Here is a 5,408-nt window from a genome sequence, read left to right as displayed (position 1 = left end):
CCAAGGAAGGGTAGACCTAGAATAATATGTCACAAACAACGATATTTTCTGGCTTGCATGAAATGTTTATGATTAATTTAATGACTCTTCTTGACTATTCAGCAGACTTATACTACTATATAGGCCACAGCATATTTGGAAATAGAAATGAATGGCTGTTTCTGTAATGCACGGTTGTGTGAAAGAGAAGAAATTAATCAATTTTACTAATGTCGGTTGGTCTAAATCTAAATTCATAGAGTCGACAAGAACCTGGGAAGCAATGATAAGTTATGCCGGAGTGGAAAGAAAGGTAGCATTGGAAATGATTGAGAGGTGAGAAATGAAGTTGTAGACAAACAGTTGATGTTTCAAAATATAGTCCATACTCATACTGTCATAGGACATTTCAGACTGTGATATATCAAAATTTAGTGTAGATATAGTCTAGTAATGGTATGCAAACACTGCTGGACTGTAGAACATGCAATGAGCATATATACGCTCATTTAGTACATCAGATAAAATGCATTATGTATTCAAGGTATTAGTTAGTATTTAGGGGTATTTTTAAAATCATGCTGCTCCAAATATTATTTTCTTCCTTATTTTAGATACTGTACTACAAAAGAAAACGGCAATGTTCCACCAATCCGACCTAACGCAGGCTCTGATCCCTGCTGCTATCAGTGCTATAAAATGGATTAAACAAGAAGTCTTGAAGCTTAAAGGTATATGAGAATCATAATAGTTGCAAACAGCTTAGATGGGCTATTCATATTGAAATACTTTAGCACTTTTCTGCAATTGGAACTGCCCATCAAATTCATGTTGGAGACTTCATTGAGATTTTCAATTCATTTTTTTCCCTCGACTATGAAGATCTTTCGAGGTTAACGAGGTATTAATAAATAAAGCTGAGGAATTTGAAGAGGATATGAAGAATGTAAATGATACCAGGGCACGTCTATTTAACACTGTCAAACATAAGGATTATACTCTTCACCCAACAATGATTCACTGAAGAAGCATGTGGCCCTCAAATCAGTTCTTGAGTTGGCAAACTGCAAAGAAAAATAGTCAAAATAATTTATGAAAGTGTGCCAAAATCAACTTAAATTGCACAGATTTTTGTTTTTGTATTGACTGCAGAAATCACAGTACACCTATAGAGGAAAAGTCGATTTTTGAGATAGTGGATTTCGAAAACAATTCAGAAGAAAGTGAATTAGATATTACAGTTGATTTAATAAGTATCATACATTTGTTTTTTTTTTTCGGACATTTGTTAGTGTCGTAGTCCTGTTTCTAGAAATATTATTGCCTTTGTTCAAATACATAACCACATAAACTAAAAAAAGATTAATTGTAAATTGTAATATTTCTGTTCACTATGTTATGTACATATTGTACATTCATTTAATTTTCTTGACTTTTGCGGTAAATTTCTAAGTGAGAAATAACTGATTTATTTGTGTTTTCGTGCTCACGATGTTAATTTGTGACTTCATTGCTTAAAAATAAATACGTTTGATACTTGATAGCTTCTATAAAATGGAAGTAGCTTTTTATGCTGTTCTTGTTGTAAACTGCTTGTGGTTATTACATAAAATTTATTCTCAAATGTGAATCAGCGTTGTTGGTGTCGCTGCTTTCGAGGTCACTCCCGACTCCTGTCACACAATTAAAGTATTTTTTGTTGTTGGTTACGTGTATGCCATATTTTTCGTAATCTACCTAATAAATTATGATTGACTGAGGAAGTCCGATTTTGGTCAGGCAAAACATTACAGGAATACATTTGTGTTAGTGTGCTGTAGGGCTCTCGAATTGTATAGTTCTTATGTATGCGTTGTAAACTTATGGTTATTGAATTTCCGGGAACCTCTTATATTCAATTTCGCACCAGGATTGTGGAACAAGCTGTAATGCGTTCATTATGTTCGTTTTCACTCAAAACTGAAGAATTTATTTAGTTACCAGATGTGCGCTACGAAACTCATTTTCTGGGCGTTTTCATGGTTTCGTCTCACGGCCCATATCCGTGGTAAGGATCTACAAGTGTTTAATAATTTACTTATACATTTTTCAACAACGTCTTAGCATAACTTAACTAATAATAACTAAACAGGGCTATGGAAAGCCTGCCCAACTCAGCGCAAGGTCGAGCAGAAATAACTAATATTCATCCGCTCGCTAACAGCTGGTTTAATTCAATTGTTACGTCATGCAGAAGTCATTGTTCAGTGCCGAAAATGTAGAGAATATAGGACAGATCGTAGCACATATTTCTTGTAGTAAAAGCGTCTTTTCCGTAAAACGTGCAATTTTTGGAAGTGGGAACAAGGCAATATTTGTTACTAAATTTTTAAGGAACATTTTAAAATCATTTTCAGGTAGTTACCTGATGTGCGCTACGAAACTCACTTTCTAGGCGTTTTTCAGGGCCTCGGCTCGCGGCCTAATTGCTTTTGAAACAGTCATCGCTTTTTCAGTGGGTAGTGATTTTTTTCTGTTGCCCAAAATATTTAATCCATGAGTATATACGAGCCAGTGGCGGCGCGTGGTCATTTTGACAACCGGGGCAAGCTACTGCGGGACCAAGTCACCCCCATCTACAGGGACAGGATGAGCGCTGTAAGTTCTCCCATCATTTTATGAGTATAAAAACCATTCCATCGGTAACAACCAATCGGCAAAAGCGACAATTTTTAACGATAAGAAAGTTTTTTTGAAACCGGTCCAAGTCAAGAGATTAATAAATATAGACATAGTTTATTTTGAAACCTCTTTCAAAAGGAAAGGCAATATTTACCCAGATAAATACAATGAAACGTTACTATGAAGAAAAGAAAGTTAATGCAAAGATAAGGACATGCGTCGCTCACTCATAGATATATATGCTGCTAGACTTCTACTGCTTGAACATATATGCAACACGCCGCGGTTTCTTGGAAGCAAAGTGCTCAATAACGCGCTGATTAAAGTCATGCATCCCAGAAATAACGTCTCTGTGAATGGATAAAACAGCCAAGGAATTTGATCTATCTTGCTTCATTGTGTTTCTGAGATACGTTTTAATACGCTTCAGCGTGCTGAATGTTCGCTCTGCGTCGGCAGGAGAAATAGGCGTCGTCAAAATGATGTCCAGAAATTTTGCAGACGCCGCAAAGGTAGTTACTAGAGTGTTATCTATGAGGAACCCATAGAGCGCGCAAGTTGATGTGATGTTCAAAAAAGTTTGATTGGTGTATATACATCGCAATTCATTTTCCAATTTACCCACGTTTATCATGGGGTAAAATTTGGGGACAGTGGCCAACAAATGGATGGGAAATTGACGTGCAAATTTTGAAAAATTTTTGGGGTTCATCAAAGAGAACGCGGCAAGGTGGCTGAAATACACGACTGCACAGACGCTCCATCCATTAGCCTTGACTGCAATACGCCGTATAATACATCCACGTGATAGATTGCGGAGAAAAAAGCGAGAAAAAATGAAAACTCACCATCTTCTAGCAGACGCTTTAGACCAGCCGCCTCCCTCACAGAGCGTTCGTCCCAAACCGGAGAGCTCTGAATGCCATTGAAACACTCAATGAGCTCAGACCTACTTTCGGACACGCCCTGCACCACGCGTGATTGGAAGTTCCAACGTGTTGGTGCACAAGCTGGGAGACAGCGGCTACATATCTGGCGAAGGAGGTCAGAGCGCTTCGGCGAAACGGAAAAAAATGAAGAAAACCCCGAAACATTTGCAAAAAATATACGGACGAGAGGGGTATCAAGACACATATTTTTAATAACGAGGTTAAATTGGTGTGCATAACAATGTAAAAAATGCCGCGCCGTCATAAGTTTGAGCTATCAATTTTAACTTCGCGTTGTAAGGCTGTAACACTTCTTTCAGTACAGCCGATATCCCGCAAGCCGTGCGATCAACGATTGGTACAAAGCTGTGAAATCTCTCGGTAGGCTTACCATCTTTCACATACCGAAAAATCACAGCCAGTTGGGAAACGCACGTGATGTCAGTCGTCTCGTCAGACTGAATCGAAAGGAACTGGCAATTCTCAATTTCCAGAGCCAAATGTTGTAAATAAATTTTATACATTGAGTCGAGCAAATCATTTTGGATATCCTTAGATGTCCCTTTCGAAACAGTTGCGGCATCAAGATGATCTCTCAATACTGTATCTAGGGATGCGGTGTATTCCACCATATCCAAAAATACCCCTCTATTAGAAGAGCCAGCCCGTTCATCGTGCCCACGGAGGGACAGCTCGTGACAACCAATGAACTTCAAAACATCTATCAATCGACCGAGAACATGGCGGTTTTTCTCGACGTTTTGGTTGTGCCGACGAATAGAAACCGCGCGTCCTTCATCCAACTGTGCTGCAATATTAACATTTCCGAATGTTCGGTATTTTACTGCATTGTCCAGATGCTCTAGAAGATTGATGATCCCTGGCACGCTCGGAAAGATGTTTAAGATCTCTAAAACCAAATTTAAACCAACGTGAGTCACGGGCGGTAGCAAAAAGTAGGCAATAAAAATAAAAAAGTGCATTTATGTCCTCGCTGTAACACAACCATTCGTGTTTTTTTATACCAAGTTTCTGCGCAGAATGTACGCCGACGCTTTCCTCCGTCATGGGATTGTTCCAGTGAACAATTTTTTGGTTGATAAGGCCCAAGACGTTGTACCTCTAATTTTTGTTCCAGCGGCAGCTGCGAAAACGGAGTGCGAAGTAGTGCATCAACCTTATCCATTATGAGGTCTAAGGCTAAGAAATGCGAAGCCGGAAAGAAGTGAGGAGCTCAAAAGGAATGTGGAAAATCGAAAGCAAATGGACTAAAGGTCTCTAACTGATTCAAATAGCGAAACAAGCGACAAAAACGAAGGCGAGAAAACTATCAACTCTTCAAGCAACCAACGAACGAGAAGGAATGCGTGAATATGTCAACACGTTGTTGTAAGAAACGTCGGCATTGTGTCGTCATAATTTCGGGGCTAGCCCCGATGATTTAGTAAAAGAAACAGAAAACAAACGCGGCGAGTGGAAGATAAAAGAGAGAATACGATATACAATGAGCAACCGGGGCAAAATCGGCGTCGCCCCGTCGACGTTCGGCGAAGGCTTTGCGAGCGAAAAATGAACCATGTCGGGAGAATATGGCTAGTGTAGACAGTCTGTGCAACCGATATTGAGGTATTTTTCGAATATTTTTCATTATACCGAAAAAACAACCGGGGCATTGCCCCGGTTGGCCCTATAGACGCGCCGCCACTGATACGAGCATAATGTCTTGAAATATAAATTTAATTGATTTCTGCGCAACTGGTAGTTACGTCGACCTACGACATTATAAATGTAATACAGTATTATTTTTGTAAAATATCACGGCAATCTGCGGACTTTAAA

At 39.1% G+C, this 5,408-nt stretch overlaps 1 long non-coding RNA gene across 2 annotated transcripts; it reads left to right on the top strand.

Annotated features, from left to right (window-relative positions):
• LOC144429641 (uncharacterized) lies at positions 1–1,900 on the top strand. 2 transcript variants are annotated; one of them, XR_013478940.1, is made up of 3 exons: positions 1–315; positions 594–710; positions 1,132–1,900. It is a non-coding gene; the product is annotated as an uncharacterized LOC144429641 (long non-coding RNA). The 2 variants fall into 2 exon arrangements; XR_013478938.1 differs by having other exon boundaries at positions 5–315; positions 594–1,894.
• Positions 1,901–5,408: the final 3,508 nt, after the last annotated feature.

The sequence above is a fragment of the Styela clava genome, chromosome 11, assembly GCF_964204865.1.
Source record: "Styela clava chromosome 11, kaStyClav1.hap1.2, whole genome shotgun sequence".
NCBI lineage: Eukaryota > Metazoa > Chordata > Ascidiacea > Stolidobranchia > Styelidae > Styela > Styela clava.
The sequence above is the reverse complement of the archived record's forward strand: the minus strand, read 5'-3'. Positions and strand labels throughout refer to the sequence as shown.